This window comes from Ovis aries, chromosome 26 (assembly GCF_016772045.2).
Source record: "Ovis aries strain OAR_USU_Benz2616 breed Rambouillet chromosome 26, ARS-UI_Ramb_v3.0, whole genome shotgun sequence".
NCBI lineage: Eukaryota > Metazoa > Chordata > Mammalia > Artiodactyla > Bovidae > Ovis > Ovis aries.
The window spans coordinates 11,813,643-11,832,494 of NC_056079.1; the positions used below are offsets into that span (position 1 = coordinate 11,813,643).

Genomic DNA, 18,852 nt, shown 5'->3' on the forward strand with positions numbered 1-18,852 from the left:
TGGAAAAACCATAGATTTGACTCTACAGAACTTTGTTGGTAAAGTAATATCTCTGTTTTTAATATGTTGTCCAGGTTAGACACAGCTTTTCTTCCAAGAAGCAAGCATCTTTTAATTTCATGGATGCGGTCATCATCTGCAGTGATTTTGGAGCCCAAGAAAATAAAATCTGTCACTGTTTCCATTGTTTTCCCATCTACTAGCCATGAAGTGACAGGACCTGATACCATGACTTTTGCTTTCTGAATGTTGAGCTTGAAGCCAGCTTTTTCAGTCTCCTCTTTCACTTTCATCAAGAAGCTCTTTACTTCCTCTTCATTTTCCGCCATAAGAGTGGTGTCATCTGAATATCTGAGGTTATTGATATTTCTCCCTGCAATCTTGATTCCAACTTGTGCTTCATCCAATCTGCCATTTTTGCATGGTTTACTCTGCATATAAGTTAAATAAGAGTTTTCTTATTTCATATTCAACGTTCCCACTTAGGTGCAGTGAAAGGGGCTCATAAACAAGCCCATGACTGGGGACTTTGCCAGCAGGATAAAGATGTGGGGAGCTTCCGAGAGAAATACCCATCAGCTTGGAGGGAACACGTTGGTGCCACTTCCTTCTTTGGAAGCTTGTGACACAGTCTCCACTACACCTCTCATCATCCCTAAATCTGAAGGTGGAAGACCAGATGACTCTCCTCCTCACAGACTTTGAGGGAGAGAGGGCAGAGAGTCTGTGAGCTTCTTACAGAGGAGTCTCAGTAATAAATGATGTTTTGAAAATAGGAATCCCTATGAATAGCTCATATATCAAGATGAGAGCTCCCAGCACCTGGCTGTGGTTAAGATGGTCAGATTATTTTTTCCAGAGAGAGAAGGTGGAAACATGGGTGGTCCAAGACCCCTTGGGAGGAGAGAATGTTAAGGTTATGAGAGAGAGAGGTAGAGAAAGAAAAAGGGAAGAGAAAGAAAGGGGAGAGGAAGAGACCTTTTACTTTCATATGCGCTCCATGCAGTGGTGGAAAAAAGAATGTCTGGTGGAGATGACCTAACTTAATATCCCCTCAATAAACTCTAGATTCTCAATGAATCCAGTAGTCCACATCAATTCAGAATTTCTAAGTCAAGAAATGAAGAGGCTGTACTATATTGTTCATTGAGAGTCAGAAAGTATGCTTGGTCACATACAATAACCACTATTACTCAGGTAGCCAAGTTGCTTCATAATCTGGTTTCCTTGACATACTCATGTTCTTCCCACGCTTCTTAGTCCAAGGAAAATAGGAGAAATAGTACATCTATCTGGGCTTCCCTGGTGGTTCAGTGGCAAAGATCCACCTGTCAAGCAGGAGACATGGGATTGATCCCTAGGTCTGGAAGATCCCCTGGAGGAGAAAATGGCAACCCACGCCAGAACCCTTGCCTGGGAAATCCCATGGACAGGGGAGCCTGGAGGGTTACAGTCCATGGGGTCACAAAAGAATCAGACATGACTGAGTAACTAAAACAACAACAGCAAATACATATACCAAAGAAAGAAAAGGGTAGCTCCAGCAAAATATTGGGTTAACCGAGAAGTCCATTGGGTTTCTGTGTAAGATGTTCTTATGAAATTTTCGGTCAACCCAATAACTAGAATGAGGAGCTGCCAGCAAGGAAAGTCACCATTGGTTGTTCAAATGTCCCAGTTTCCCATCGAGCAGTTTTTCATAAGAAACACACAGGAGGCCACATTTTCCCCTTCTTAAACTCTCAAAACACCACTGCATTTATTATTTTTTTTTTAATGTAAGGAAACAAATCATTGGCTCTTTTTGTTGGATTCACAGGAGAATACCTGTTACCTACTGTCGTGAATTTCCATGGTGTTTCCCCCTTGCAGACGATGCTCTGCCTTAAATTTATCTTGTCAAGCAATTAATTCTCAGTGAGCACAGGATCAGATTGCACGCACATATGTTTGCCTTTGAAATAAAGTTGTTAATGGCTAAATGTATTCACTGTTCCTGGTTTCACAAGCTCAGGATGGCAGGCACCATAATGTTTTCCAAGTACTGGTGACTGTTTTTCTTTACACGGGGCACTGGCCTGTCTCTCACATTCACAGCTGCTGTACATGCTTTGCATTTAGAAGGAGGAAAGGGAGTGGAGAGGGGGAAAATCCATTGGTGATTGGTGCGTGAACACGAGCAAGCTCAGAGTCTCCCTCTTGGTCTCTGGGATAAATCTGAACTGCCTGGTATGGAGGCACTTTGCTAAGAGGAGTGGAGGTCCATGCGTGCCAGAAACTGGGATAATCAAGAAAAAGTTCCTGTGACTTTAAGCCACAGAAAACAGTATCGCAGGGTCAGAGGAGTGAAATCAAACTCCTCTGCTGTCAGTGGTGAGAAAGGAAGTGAGAGGAGCTGCCTGGGGTCAGTGAACCAGGCTGCACAAGGACACCCCCTCCCGACTGTGGCCAAGGTCCTCAGCTTCTGAAAAGGAGAGCTGCCAGTTTCCTGGTGCAATCGTTGGTGCTAATATAGGAGAGCTTTTGTTAATTTGCCTTTGAGGAAAGGTGTATGTCCACAGTATTAACTATTCACTGTAAATATGCTTGTGTCTCAAAGAGGTAAGCTGCATTATTTTATATGCTCCATTAATGACATTAACAAAAATAGACCTACACACACATGTATCCTAAGATGGATGTTCAGCTGAACCCTGGAAGATTAGGAGATTTTTATCTTTCATTTTATACCCTCCCCTAGTGTTTATTTATTTATTTATTTACTTTTTGCAGGTATTATTTTTGTAATACAAGGAATGTAGTAATAGCCTTCAGAGGATCTTTCTAGTATTCATATACTTTAAAATGATCCATGTTATCAGAGTTGTTTTATGTCTGAGTACTCTAGGCAGAGACTGGGCCTATTATGAGGCATGGTTTGAGGGAGTTGGCAGTGCCTTGTATGTGCTGAGTTTTTTGTTGATTGCTTTTCAACATTATCTCTACCTGGCAGTATAGTCAAGGTGAACACTCTTTTCAGGTGACAGCTCTGGTTCTGTCACTTTCACGCTCAAAAGTGTCCTGATATGATCAACAAAATTGAAGGTGAGTCCAGTTATGGGTCATTATGTGAGCTGTTGTGCGTACATTTAATCCATCCTTGAAAATAATTTTGGCTAAAAACTGAGCAGCTACTGGTCTCTTTGTAGGTGATAGCTACTCTATAAACATTTAGTTTAATCACAACCACAGACACACACACACACACACGAAAATGAGTTTAAAAAGACTACTGGCCTCACGACAAGGCATGTGGAATCTTAGTGCCCTGACCAGGAGTTGAACCTACACCCGCTTCAGCAGAAGTCTCAGACACTGGAGGTAGGCAGCATGGAGTCTTAATCACTGGGCCATCAGGGAAGTCCTCTGAGGTAGATAAAATTACATTCGTGATGAAGAAATTGAAACTTGGTAACTTGCCCATGATTTTGTGTTAAACTTTGACTATCTTACCTGCTGATTGAGAAATTCACTCACTCTGTCATTGACTCTCTGTCCTTTCAAAGCATTCTCACATGCATAGACCTCTGATGTCATGTAATTCTTCCCGGGTACTCCTAACTTTTTCTAATAACATTCTACCAACCCTAATACCGATTTAATACAATTTCATAAGTAGACTTTGGTCTTATTCTCAATTGAAAATTCTTTCTCTGCAGGAAGCTTTCACTGACTCTGGTGCTTCGATCATCCTCTCTGGTTACATGCTCTCATAGCCCTCTCCAAAGCATTAATCGGTTTATGAAGATTTATCTGGTAAAACTCTATATCCCCAAGAGTCTAAGCTCCTTCCAGGCAGGGAGCACTTTCTTTTACTTTTCCATATTTCCACAGTACCAAGCGCACATTGCCTTCAGAGCACTGACATTAATACACACTCAGTAAATAGTTGTTGAAAGAAGGATTGTCAACATCCTACTAGAAAAGTCAGAAGAGGGTTTTCTATCATCTCACAATGATACTGAAGGATCCTGCAAAAACGAGGGAGGCGTCGAGAAGGGAGAGGAGGATCTTTTCTTCAGAGCCTCAAACCCTACAGGAACAAAGCCAGAATGGTTCAGGATTTCTGAAGTGTAAACTCCTGCTTTGGATGCAAACGGCATGCGTGACTCCTGAATAAAGCGTCATTGCTTCACTTTGGTTTTGTCCTTGTTGTCGCTGTTTAGCCACTAAGTCATTTCTGACTCTTGCAACCCTATGGACTTTGATCACGGCATTAGTCTGTCCTTGCTGTTCAAGAGTAGTTTCCATTTCTTGGTCCCAATGCCATTGCCTAGTCTTTTGTCATATCCTAAGAATGTTACTTTTTTTTTTTTAAAATCACTGTGTGGTTTAGGAATGACAACTTGGGGGGAAAAAAAGAAGTCAAAGCTACTTTGGGAAAATAAATATCCACAGTGAATAGTGGGGCAGGGGTAGGTGTGAATGAGACTAAGCATGGAGAAGCCAATTGACTCTTCCATGTCAACACTGGTGTTATTTTAAGTGTTATTATTATTCCCATTTTATGGCTGTAGAAAGCACCTGACATTGAGATAAAGGGAATGACATAAAGCAAATACCCTCAGTGGTCAGAACATTCTTCTCTTTTGAAAGATCCAACTGCTTCAACAAAATGTCTTAAGATAATGCAAGAAACAGTGTTTGCATTTTATTCTTGACCCTAAATGAGGGAAGTTCAGCTGAGTGCTCCCCGGAACTCAAAACTCCATCCAAGTTTTTCTTCCTTTAATAATATTAGAATAATAATTTTTTAATAAAAGGCCTTCAAAACTTATGATTTAAAAAAATTTTAAACCTTAAAACAGTAAAATATTTTACATTTAAAAAATTATCTTTACGTCTCTTATTTTCATTTGCAATGACAGTAGTAGGCACAAACATTGGTACCTAATGAAAAATTCTCTTTTGAATTATCTGGCTTTAAATTTAGCAGCAAAAAGGCATGAAGCACGTTGGTTCTGGTATTATTGTTAGATTTGACAAATCCATACGGATGTTTCTGAACTAAACAGCACCTATTCTTACATAGTTAAATTAAGAAAGTGATAACACAGTGGCTAAAATTGCCTCCTCTTTTCAGTCATCCAATGATTTACCCAAACAAGGATCTCCATTTTATATGATTGGATCACTACCTCTGAAATTTCCTTTGTGGGTGTGAAAAGAAGTAACTAAACACGTATAAGTTAAGATTTTTTTTTTAAGTATTGCTTTAAAAGACACAAAGTACCTCATATTTGAATCATATCAGGATTGGACCAATTTTTTTGAATCATTGTTATTTACAGTTTTCAGCAATCAGAGACATTAAGTATTCAGAGAAAACAACTACAGTCTCTGAATTTAATTCTATTTTGCATTGTCTCTTATTATTTTTCTTATTTGTGTCACTGTCTAAAGCTTTGACATTGTTTGGTATTCTATTAGGAAAAAATGAGGGAGAGGAATTACAAAGACCAATAAAAAAATTCATTGAACCACTGAGACTTGTAGGTTAATTTAATGTAGAGAGAAAACTCTATTTTCAATGTGATGATATACCAAAAAAAGAAGACTATTTAACATTGTACTTTCCCTCCAGCAAGGCAAAAGGACAGCGGGTCCTTTGTTTTCATTTATTTTCATTTTTAGTTTATTATTTAAGCTGGACAAAATAATGTAGTGCAAAACAAATGTCATTAACTCCAGAAAACAAAGTGGCACATGAGCCCATTTCAATCAAATGCCTACGATTCTTTTAATCAAGTCTTTATTGCCAGCAGGACAGTGACTTTGGCCGCTATAAACCACCCTCAGTCCATTAGAAACATTCATTTCACTTATTTTATGTAACCTGCTACTCCTGTTTACTTTTTTTTTCTGTTAATTTATACAGGAGAAAATCTGGGTTCAATTTTTGGGGTGAGTTTCTTTCTTTCTTTCTTTCTTTTTTTAGCAGTTTATCACTGTATTGGCAGAAACTCAGAAAAGCAAAGTGACTAGCTTCAAGATTCCAAGGAGCTGGGAGCTCAGCAAGAATTAGTATTCAATAAAATATTGACTTCCTAGTTTTGCCTTAATTATGAGAATGCAAGGCACAGATATACAACTTGCCCCCTCCAAAAAAAAAAAAAAAAGAAAACCTGAAAATGAAGTATTGCTTTGCTTTGAACCATGTGGGGTGGAGGGAAGGAGAAAACTTGAAGTCACTAGTTTCAAGCAGCTTTATCATCTGTGAAGATGAATGGATTTTTAGAAGATTTCCCTGGCAGTGGTTAAAACTCTGTGCTTCCAGTGCAGGGGGTATGGGTTTGATCTTTGGTGAGGGAAATAAGATTCCACATGCCATGCAGAGAGGCCAAAACAAGCAAACAACAAAATGAAACAAAATTAGTATTTGCTTAAAGATTTCTTCCATTGGCAAATACCTGTGATAAATGCCCAATTCACACACAAAGATTACAAAACATAGTAGGAGGTCCTCAGCATTTAAGGAGAAAGCCTTCGGAGACCTGAAGAAGCCCCTAGACTCCTTCTGATTCTGGTTGTGGCATTTTCTCATCCTTAAAAGAGAAATAATAATATCTACCTCACTGTCATGAGAACTAACCAAGATAATGAATCAAAGGAGAGTGAGAGCTATACTAAGGCAAAAGTACTGGGCAAGTGAGTGGTTCCTGTAAACCAAGAAAACTGGGATCATTCTTGAACTGCCTCGTTCACATCCAAGGCTAAGTCATGGTTTCCTCATAAAATAAACAGAAAGAAACAAAAGTCATCCTTTATGCTCTAAAAGAAATTTCTTAAGCATCTCAAGAACCTTTATTATGCTGTTGCTATCAGTAAACATTAATGAACTCACCCCCACTACGCTTTTCTGTATTCATCTTATTTCCTTTCACTATGTAGAAAGTAGCTTCCCTCTACTCTTTCTGGTATATCGATCAGTCTTTTCTGACCAACCTCCATCCTGTCCAGCCAGCAAACCATACCTTATGACTTAAAGATTTCAAAGCCTACAGAATTGGAAACAAATTATTTCCCGCCTCCCCCACCACCACCCCGCCCAGGCCTTTCTATATGTCTATGCCCTCTCCTTATTCCCACAACTGAGGAAAAATAGACCCTTCTCTATTTACCAAATTTAACCACCATTTATTAAGTTCTGGGCTCCATGCTCAGCACTGGGCACTTTCCTCCCACTGGTTCCATTCTCTCTGCTCACCTTGCCCAGGGCTCCCGCTCACAGCCTCTGGGCACCGTGATGGCACTCCTGTCTCAGAAGACATGTTCTATTATCTTTCCTCCACATTGCCAAAATAATCTTAAAAAATATAGCCTCAATATCTTTTATCCTTCATTAGTAAGCACAACTAACACTTTATATGCCAACTGTGTGCATTACGTTTATGCCTAACAATCATAATTGAGATCAGCATTGTCTCTATTTCACAGATGAAGAAACTGAGGCAGAAAGGCCAGGTGACATGCCCCAGTCTGACTAGCAGTCTTTGAAACAACAAATATTCAAACATAGACCTTCAGGATCTAGGACCCATCTGTCAACCAGAAGCTGTACTTATTGCTCTTCAATTACTAACTTGAATGCTCAGAATTTCTTCAATTCTTGCTCTGGGCTTTGTTCCCTTTTTGTTTCAGTATCATCAGTAACTTCAATGCAGCTTCTTAATCTGAGACTGAAATGACCTTAAATAGCATCCTTAAGACATTTACCTTCGTCTGTGTGTATTTTTTTTAAACTGGAATATAGTTGATTTTTCAGAGCTGTCCTGGTGGCTCAGACCATAACGCATCTGCCTGCAATGTGGGAGACCTGGGTTTGATCCCTGGGTTGGGAAGATCCCCTGGAGAAGGAAATGGCAACCCACTCCAGTACTCTTGCTTGGAAAATTCCATGGATGGAGGAGCCTGGTAGGCTACAGTCCATGGGGCTGCAAAGAGCCGGCCACGACTGAGCGGCTTCACTTCTATAGCTGATTTACAATACTGTGTTAGTTTCAGGTGTACAGCAAAGCGAATCAGTTATACACGTATTTGGTGGCTCAGCAGTAAAGAATCTGCTAACAATGCAGGGGACATAGAAGATGGGGGTTTCAATTCCTGGGTTGGGAGAATCCCTTGGAGAAGGAAATGGCAACCCACTCCAGTATTCTTTCCTGGGGAATTCCATGACAGGAGGAGCCTAGTGGACTAAAGACCATGGGATCACAAGAGTTGGACATGACTTAGCAACTAAACCTTTTTTTAGATTATGTTCCCATATAGGTCATTACAGAGTATTGAGTATAGTTCCCGATACCATACAGTAGGTCCTTGTTAGTTATCTGTTTTATATTGGATTGGCCAAAACTTCCATTTGGATTTTTCCATAATATCTTTACAAAGAGACTTGAATGAACTTTTTGGCCAACCCAGTGTATAGTAATATGTATATGGCAGTCCCAATCTCCCAATTTATTATGCTCAACCCTTACCCTCTGAAACCATAAGTTTGTTTTCTACATCTGTGACTCTATTTCTGTCTCATAAATAAGTTCATTGTAATTTTCTGGGGAAAGGGTCCTGCTCCTGTGCCTTTGAATGTCAGGGCTAAGTGGCCCTTCTGAGCCATGTGATGGGGGGAAAGGACTGGACTGGAGGCGGGGAAGGGAGGTGCACCAAGTCGGGGAACTGAGTGATGGTCTGATGGGAAGATAGGAAAGGTCCAGGGGGGGGCATATGCTTTCTGGATGAGACAAGTCTGGTTCACTCGCAGCCACCAGGAATGGGGAGGGGAGCTATCTCTGGTCACCATCCTGAGAGTGCACGGGGACTCAGTGCTCCAGGAAGGCAGTCCCTTCCCTCACATCAGACACCCTTAAAGTTCACTACCCTAGGAAGGGATACTCCTTAAGCTGTCTCCCCTCACATTTAATCATCTCTAAATCCTGTTGAAAGGGTTTCCTGACACTGGAAAGTAACATAAGAATAAAAATTTATCCTTAATCAGAGCTACTCAGGAGACATTCCTGGCTGGAGGAAAGGTGACAATGGAGGACAGGGGGAAAAAAAAATTAAGTGAGCCTTGTTTAGAATGTCAAGGGCATTGTTACTGTTACCCCAAGTCCTATAGTGAGGAAGGTAGTCGGTCACTTCTGGTGTGGGGAAAGGTAGAGACTCCAGCCAAGACCTATACCGTTAATCATTTAGGAATGAAATCCCAACATTCTTTACCAAAACTATGACCATGGGATTGCCTTATAGATAAATTTAACAGTTTGCTGAAATTTATGTTGCAATTAGAAGTGAAAGCGGACCCTAGAACTACATTTTCAAGAAAACTGCATTTTTAACAAGTAAAGTGAGTCTACTTTGATTAGCTTAACTTCTGAATGTCTGTAGGATATTCAGTAGACAATATCCTGTGGAAAGTAAGAATTATAGACTTATAAAGAGGGTGAAAGGTCAGGGAAGGAGCTGTCAGCCCCATAGAGAACATAATAGAGCCATGTGTCTCCTTGAAAAATTGTTTAGGTCTCTAGTTCTAGCAGCTGTGAGAGTTAAAATTACCCTCCTTATTCCAGTCAGTGTATTTCATTATTTAGACATCATATATTAGACATAAGGAAGAATGTCTTGAGTGTAAGAGTGATTAAACACTGAAACAGACTACCAAAGGAGCTTGTGAAATTATCGACTCTAGAACATTTTAAAAATAGAGGCAACCATCTGTCTTCAGTGATTTGGGTGGTAATCCATCTTGGAGAATGGACAGAATACACTCGATAGAAGAATATTAAGTAAATAATTTTCTGGACATTTCCCTCACTTGGTGGTCTCATATATAGATGGACTTTTCTATTTTTATTGTGAACAGTTCTGACTCATAGCTCCATATCATTTTTTACAACTTTGGTTTATAAACTACTTTAGGGCTAGTCATAGCAGATATTGTCACATCCCTTCTGTTTTACGTTTAATGTTATTGCTTGTAACTGATTTTTTTAGGGAACATTGCATGCTATGTGTAGTGTACAAACTTTATGGATATGAGCAAGTTTTTAAAGCAATTGTGATTGTCAAAGTATAGTAAGATAAGGGCCAGGGCTGGGGAGATGAAAGTACAAATTAAAAGGAGAGAACAAATAGAATGTTATGACTAAAAAATAAGTATTTCACCAATTTCATTCTAACCTTGATGTATACCTCAAAGAGACCATTTGAATTTGCATTCTCAAATTCTTTCATTCAACTCTCCTTCTCTCCAGGGCTGTTGACCAAGAAACCATATACATAAAGTAGTGCCAAGTGGAATGGCATAGAACTGCCCATTCATGAATAGCTCAACAAAAATCCCCCTAAACAGGGCCCTGGAGAGAGCATCAGTGAAAAATACAGCTTCAGTAAAACAACTGGAGGAGGACCCTTTGCTTCCCTCTCCCGCCCTGTAACCTAAGGTTCTTAGCTATCCTAGCTGGAGAAAAAGCTGCCATCTGACTGGCCAAACCAGTCATAGCTGGTCCTTTGGGAGGGGAAAATGCACAGCGGGTCTGGTCTAGGGGCCAGGCCATCGCTGCTTTGAGAATTTATCTCAGACAAGGAGTAAGGAGGAACAGCTGGGTGCACTGTGGGCAGGCACTATCCTTTAACACACAATGAGCCCTCCAGTTAGAAAATTCCATTCAGTAAACATCTCAGTCTCTGACCAATCAAGCTTGCAGCTCCTTCTCCTTTGGGAGGTCCCAGTAAAAATTAGGAGAAAAGTAGAGGACTTCTCTTCCCAACAGACGAATGCATAAACATATAGAGCAGGGATTTTTAATCTGGAAATCCAGAGAAGCATTTCAGATACTGAACTGAATTTTCAAGGAAGTATTTTTTTCTTTCTCATACTGTGAAGATTAGTTATGGGGAGGGGGTGGACAAAGAATACCAGCAATAAAAATTAACCTCGTTCAATTTTATTACTAAGAAATTATTTTACTCCAAATAAGGATAGGAATGTATGTACTATGAACCTTAGTCACCTTACTAGACTGTCTCAGATATTTTGGTAGACGTAATCTACCGTTATTAAACCTGGAAACTCAAATATCCATCAATAAATGAATGGGAAACAAATAGTGATCTACATATGAACTGTAGAATATTACAACAGAAAGAAATGACTATTGATTTGTAGAACAATATGGTTTAATCTCAAAATAATTATACCAAGTGATTTCTTTAAGAGCTATAAAAAGTACATACTCTATGATTCCATTTATTTTAAGAGCTGGGAAATGCAAACTTATTTATAGTGATGGAAAGAAGGTTCATGGAAAGAAGGCTCTGAGATGGATAGGAAGGAAGAAGAAAAAAAGGAAATGGGAAAACTTTCAGAGGTGTTAGCTATGTTCACTGGCTTCTGTGTGGTGATGGTTGCCTGGGTGCAGATGTGTGGCAGGACTTGCTAGATCATACAGTTTACATATGTACAGATTAGTGTATGTCAATTATATCTCAATAAAGTTGTTTACACACACACAGACACACATGCAGAGCTAACAAAGGTCAAGAAGGGCCTTATATCTGCTGCTGCTGCTGCTACGTCGCTTCAGTTGTGTCCGACTCTGTGCGACCCCATAGACGGCAGCCCACCAGGCTCCCCCATCCCTGGGATTCTCCAGGCAAGAACACTGGAGTGGGTTGCCATTTCCTTCTCCAATGCATGAAAGAGAAAAGTGAAAGTGAAGTCACTCAGTTGTGTCTGACTCCTAGCGACACCATGGACTGCAGCCTACCAGGCTCCTCCATCCATGGGATTTTCCAGGCAAGAGTACTGGAGTCAGGTGCCATTGCCTTCTCAGGGCCTTATATCTACACTCCTCAAATTTCAGAGACCATTTGTCATTGTTCAGTTTCTAAGTCATGTCCAGCTCTTCACAACCCCATGGCCTGCAGCACGCCTGTCTCCTCTGCCCTCCACTATCTCCTGGAGTTTGCTCAAATTCATGTCCATGCAGTCGCTGATGCTGTCTAACCATCTCATCCTCTGTCGCCCCCTTCTCCTCCTGCCCTCAATCTTTTCCAGCATCAGGGTCTTTTCCAGTGAGTCAGCTCTTTGCATCAAGTGGTCAAAGTACTGGAGCTTTAGCTTCAGCATCAGTTCTTTCAACGAATATTCAAGGTTGATTTCCTTTAGGATTGACTGGTTTGATCTCCTTACAGTCCAGGGGATTCTCAAGAGTCTTCCCTGGCACCACAATCAAAATCATCAATTCTTGGAAGTTCAGCCTTCTTTCTAGTCCAACTCTCCCAACCATGGGACTCCATTCTTTTCTTCCTTCCTTCAATCTCCCACTCTCTTCTTGCCTCCCTTCTCTTTCTTTCTTTCATGCTAATATTAAAGAGGCTGGAACTTACTCAAAGTTTAATTTGAATAATCAGAAAAGCTTAATCCTGAATTACTGAACAAGACTGAATTTCACGGGGCCAATCTTGAAGCCCCAGAACTGAACAACAGGCAGAAATTCTGTTTGTTTTCAGAGAGACAGAAGCCCTTTTCAGAACAGTCTGACAGGAAAGAGTTTGTTCCTGACTCAAGTATTTGGCTGATATTTTCAGCCGTAAGAAAGAAGTGAAACTTTGGATTCAAGTCTCTCAAGTTACTATTTTGGAGTCTGCTAAACATCTACTTTCTTTTGTCCCAGCTGGCTCTCTGGAAGGAGAGACTGGAAGTGGAGAAGAAAGTAAGCTTTTCAATGCAGAGGGAACATTTCTGGAGCCTGGTGTCAAGAGTAACTTTGCCTTTCAATTTCTCAGCAGGCAGAAATCTGCAGAATTTTCTGAAGGTTACTTCTGCTCCGAAAGGCTTTAAAACTGAAATGCAGAATTGTAATCCTTTGGCTGTTAATTCAGATGGCCTCAGTGACTCTGACATGGATACAATGTCTTCTTTGACTCCGCTACAAAGGAAATGATGAGATGGGATTCTTGCATTTCTTGACAAACCTACTCCTGGCAGGAGAAAGTCAGTCATGGAAGTTTGGATTTCATTTGCTACTGTCTTTTTAAAATTTGAAAAAAGTTTGTGGGTTTTTTTTTTTGGTTTTTTTTTTTTTTTTTTTTTGTAGTTCAGATTTTCTTCACTCCCTCTATCAAAGCCAAAATCCTCAATCAGTTGGCTTTCAGAGATTATTTACACATTTCCAGTTATGCCACAATCACTTCTCATACAAACCAAACAATAAGCCTCTTCATTAACAGTTGTTTTGAGCAGAATTAAAGCTTATTTTGTTTTAGTTGCACAGTTTGGAGCCATTTCTATTTTATGATTAGTAAGTGATCGTTATGAAAATGAGAAGTGAACGTGATCTGCTCCTTCGCAGGATTTTCTCATCTAGCTGTTAAGTGGAAATGAACATGGAGGAAAAGAGAATAAAGCTGTCAGAAATACTTGCGTATGTATTTATGTGCATTTTTTTAGAGGTCTATAGGCTTCATCAGCTTTTCAAAGAACCACTGAATCCAAAATGGTTCAAGAGCCGCTGGTCTAAAAGCAACATTGCTTTGTTAGGAAAACTTGATGAGGACAGTTATAGAAAAATTGCACTTGAACCGATGACCAGATCAGAAAATGGAAGCCACACATCACTGTATAAAAATATTTTTCAGCATTAACATTTGATTTTTGAAGAAGAATATTGATATAATCTAAAAAAATATGGAAGTCAGAAAAAAACAGAACTGTGCTGCTACTGTATAGTTTAATGTTATTTCATTTTTTTAATTTAAATTTATTTATTTTAATGGGAGGCTAATTATGATATTGTATTGGTTTTGCCATACATCAACATGAATCCTCTACGGGTGTACACGTGTTCCCCATCCTGAACCCTCCTCCCTCCTCTCTCCCCGTACCATCCCTCTGGGTCATCCCAGTGCACTAGCCCCAAGCATCCAGTATCATGCATCGAACCTGGACTGGCGATTCGTTTCTTATATGATATGTTGTTTCATTTTGAATATAAAGGGGATCATAAAGTTTTTTTAACCAAGCTCTATTAGTGGATCCCTGAGACAGCATGTGACAATGGGGAGAATGATTGGGGATAAAGAGCTGGCCGTACATGTTGTGATAGTTGAAGCCATGGACAATATTATTAACTGTAACTAGTCATTTCTTTCCAGTTTTCTTATTAGTTTCAAAGTAAATCCTTAAATGCTGAAGAAGTTAATTACGATATAGCATCTTCTAGTTATCTTGACACAGTGGCCATGAAAATAAATTTAAGGGTTATGGATAAACTCTGCAGGAAGTTTTTGTTTTTAAATAATGAAATTGGTGGCAGCTGCTTTGATGCCTCCATTTATCAGTGAACACAGAAGTGATAATCAACCTAATAAGGTACCTATTTCCAAGTATAAGAAGAACCCTTTCATTAATTCCTTCTAGGCTGAGAAATAATGCAACAATTTGAAAACAGGAAAGTTTATTATTCCTTTTGCAAACTGTGTATGTGCATGTTGAATAAGATAAGGTGTGAGTTGCCTACATGACCCAGTAATTCAAATTTTTCATGGTTACCCTGCTGAAAATGTCTAATTAGTTTTTATTTTTTCAAAAAGGAATCTGCAGCTTATATTTAAGAATTAAATAGCTAGCCCTCTTTTAAAAGGTGTGCTTGAACTATTTACACAATGAGCCGATCTGGTCAAATCACTGGTTAGTTCTTGAGTTTCATCTTACTTAACCTTTCATCTGTATTTAGTCCATCTTTTTCTTCTTGAAATAATTTCTTTTCTAGGTGTTCCATACAAAACACCTCTGAGTTTTCTTTCTGCCTCTCCAGGTACTCCTTCCCAAAGCCCTTTGCACCATTCTGAGTCACCTCTCTCTCCCAGATTTCTCAATGTTAGGGAACCCCTGAGCTTTCTACTTGTTCATTTTCCCTTCAATGTCTACATCCCTGTCTAAACAGCCTCATTCAAGAATTCCCTGGCAGTTCAATGGTTAGAATTCTGTGCTTTCACTGACAGGGACCTGGGTTTGATCCCTGATTGGGAAACTGAGCTGAGCAGCATGACCAAATAAATAAGCAAATAAAATGGATAAATAGCATCGTCTTAAATTTTTTTTTTTTAAGTCAGCTTCATTCAGTCCATGTCTTTAAATGTCATCAGTATGCTGAAGATTCCGAAATCTATTTTGTAATGTTGATCTGTCTCCTAACTGGGTTCAGATAAGCAGCTGCCTTAGATAAACGCATTTAAATATAATCATTTTGGCATCCAAAATTTAACCTGGCCCCACTATGCTTCTCCCAGTTTTCCCTGTCACAGAAACTGGTTCTACCACCCTCCCTGTTGCTTAGACCCAAAACTTTTCATGCCAAACTTGATCCCCTTTCTTCCCTTAATCATTAAGCAAAATCTCTTGTTTCTTTTTGTTCATAATAGATATACATTACATCTGGTCTTGAAGCATAAGGCATGATAGCTTCTCTCCTGAAACAATCCCTGACTGTCCTTGTGTGATACAGTAGGTCCTATACAAATATCTCTTTATTGCAGAACCTCTATCATGGCATAAATATTTTCCAAATCCACTGTATAAGTAGCTGACGTGATATTTCATTGGTCTGTAGTTCTGCTTTGATAAGCTTGCACCATTTTTGTTTGGTTGTGTTTTGTTTTTAATGAGCCATTACCCAACATAGGAAGATTTTACATAACAATTCAAGTCACTGGCCTCTTTATATCTCTTGAACATCTGGCAACACAATAGCCCTCCCTTTCCTTGGAGCCACAATAAGGATTGAGTAGGGGCTCACAGGTTCCTACCACTAACACCAGGTCTTCAGCTTACACTTAACCTGGCTTCCACTATTTTGGGACCCATTTAGTCTATGACCCTGGATTCCAAATCAATGATTAACCTTTGTATTTCATTTTCATTTGTAGCCTTAAAAAAAAAAAATCAGAGCCACACCCACACAACAGTTACAGAAACATTCTCCTATGAAATTCTTGTTTAAATATTACTACATAGGCTGCTTGCCTAAGAATAAGCTCCCATTGATGTTTCTGCTCAATAATGGCAAGTTTTTAAACAATCAGTATTCATTTCCTTAGGAAAAATATTACATCCATTCTTACTATCAAGTTATTGAAGTCAGTTAGCTATAAGTCAGGTTCAGCCATGCTAAACCTTTCCTAAGAGGTATTTGCAACAGGGTATAAGGATGATGCTAGTTGTAATCTCAAGAACATCTGGCAATTCAGGGCTTCTTCCTTTAGGACGAGAAGACGTCACTGCTTCTTTTCATATTAGGTTCCTTGTTATCGTTTATCTGCTAACATATCTCTATATTATCTTTTTTATTAAATTTCTGCCTGTTGAGGGAACAGTTTTCTTTTTCCTTTTTTTAAAAAAGCATTAGCATATCTAGGGCTATATTTTAATCCTGTTTAAATATTCCTTAACAGTTGTCGATAAAATATTTTAGTATGTCACATATTGCCTAATTGATACACCACTGAGCTTCCCTGGAGGAAGAGCATTGTAAACTAGCTTACCATTGGCTCCCTCAATAAATCAGTGCCCCTGTTGTGTTGAAACACACTGGGAAGAGTGAAAGCTGTAGTTTTGATTAACATAGAGAAACCCAAAATGTTTCTCACTTTTGAATCTTTCCAGTAATCAATAATTCAGCCCCAGACCTGCCATCGAAGGCTTGGAAGAAAATCCTGTTGCTTTTTTTAATACCAGATAGCTGTTCTGGAAGGTTATATTTTGACTAGCCTGTTTCCAGTGTGCATTCCTTAAGAATGATATTGATAACGTCTAATGATCAGACTCCAGGGGTGATTTTGATATCTTCCTGTCCTTTTTCCTCCAGCTAAGCACTCTTCTCTTCAGGCTTCTGGGAGACATAGGATGCAGTGGGAACCTAAACCTTCGGAAACCTCCCAAATGTTTAGGTAAGGTGCTGGTGGAGTCTCCTCTTCTAACTACATTAAGCAGAAGAAATGCTAATGTTATTTCCTTTCAAAGATGGTTTAAAATTATTTTTTAAAAGATAAATGTTTGATGACTTTATCGGACACAATGAAAAGATAATTTAACAAAAATGAGCATCTGAAGTTTAGGTTAAAATTATAAGTATTGTCCAAGTTATGTTTATCTCTTCATCAAAAGTCCAATATTTAACATGTCTTCATTTTAATACTAAAGAAATATAAAAAAAAGAAGGCCATCCAAGTAAAGGTTTCTATCTTATAATAACACAACTATGAAATTCTACCAGAATGAAAAGATGACTATGAAGAAAATGATCATTTGCTTATTCAAGAAAAAATTTGCCACTTTTCAAGTGCTATGAAAATAAAAGATTATAAGACACTGTTTTTAACTATGCCAGCTTTGCTACTACATATATATATATAGTAATCTCTTTGTACGCAGGGTACAAATTTAAATGAAGACAAATTTTCTATCTTCTTCTATAAACATTGCAATTTTTTAAAAAAGCGTTAACCAGTGGACAATTGAAGTAGCTGAAGCTTTTCCATTCTGTTTTCTCAGTGATCCTGGTTGAAACAGACAAAGTGAAAGGTTGTGTAAACATCCAGGCAAAGGCAAACATATCTAGTTACCCCAGATGCTAATAAGCACATAGGTAGAATATGTCTAACCAAGCTGAAAGAGGATGGAGGAATCACATTGAGCAGAGATGTCTTATTCAAAGGCCTCATTATCTCTGGGTGCCCCAGTTGGAGGAACATACCATTATTCCTTCATTATGAACAAGACCAGGATACAGCACAGAGAAGGTTCCAGTAATTCACACTATCATTATAAGTCCCACATTCAAGAAAGGGACAAAAGCAACAGCAGGACACTGCAGCCTCAGTGGTTAAGGAGGACATGCAGAGAAATTTGTTCAAAGACCACAACAAACTGCAGATCCAATGCTTTGTCCCAGGCAAATTATTAAGCAGCAAGACTGGTGCTGAGACCCAGCTTTAGACTCTGCTGAGACCAAAGCAGAATCATTTGCTCACATTCTCCTTCCACTGAAATAGTCCTGTTTTCTTCACAACTAGATTTGTGTTCCTAACCAAGAATATTGGTTTGCTTGATGTATAACTTGGCCCTGCATTAGGAAACTCATGTAGCTCCCTATTTTCTTACCTCACTATTCAGTCCATTTGGACAAGTTTCATCAAGTGCAATAAGTAATTTCTGCATAAAAGGTTGATCCTATTTATGAGTGAGTAACACCTCTGAGAAAAGGTGGTTGCAATTTTACTTCTTTGAGCAGATGCACACAAAAGTAGACAATCCTTGCTTCATTATAACTCTGTCATTTTCCCAGCTATGACTTTTTTTTATTATGTATTCCTTTAACTATTTACTAATTTATTGCAAAAATATATTGGGTTAGCCAAAACGTGTTTTGGGGAAAACCCACACCAATATTGATTTTCGTGAGCACACCTCATGACCTCAGACCTAGATCATTTGGAGTAATGTATCTTCCCATGTTGAGTGCTCTGTCCCTGGGCCAGAGGAACCCCTTCCCCCTAAATCTTGTATCCACCATTCTCCTTCCTCTAACCTAAATAAGGTATGAAATGAAAAACTCAGGTGTTTTCCTTGTGGTTGTTTCTAAATGTATTCCATGGTCATGTTGTACATAATCTCCCCTGTGCTTTTTTCAGTGAGTATTTTATTGCTAAGGTTAACCCCCCGTGTTTCTTGGTGCCATGATTCAATCATTTTGATTGCTGTGTAACGTTCTGTTATGTGAATATGCTCTCAATGAATTCATCCCTTCTTCTGCT

General features: G+C 39.1%; 1 protein-coding gene across 1 annotated transcript in view; it reads left to right on the top strand.

The window, feature by feature from the left end:
- TENM3 (teneurin transmembrane protein 3) overlaps nt 1–18,852 on the top strand; it is a 2,757,765-nt gene that overhangs the window by 1,574,815 nt on the left and 1,164,098 nt on the right. Inside the window, exon 8 of the mRNA XM_060406900.1 lies at nt 16,905–16,986. The gene's annotated coding sequence lies outside the window, so the exon portion shown is untranslated. The remainder of the gene's footprint in view (nt 1–16,904; nt 16,987–18,852) is intronic.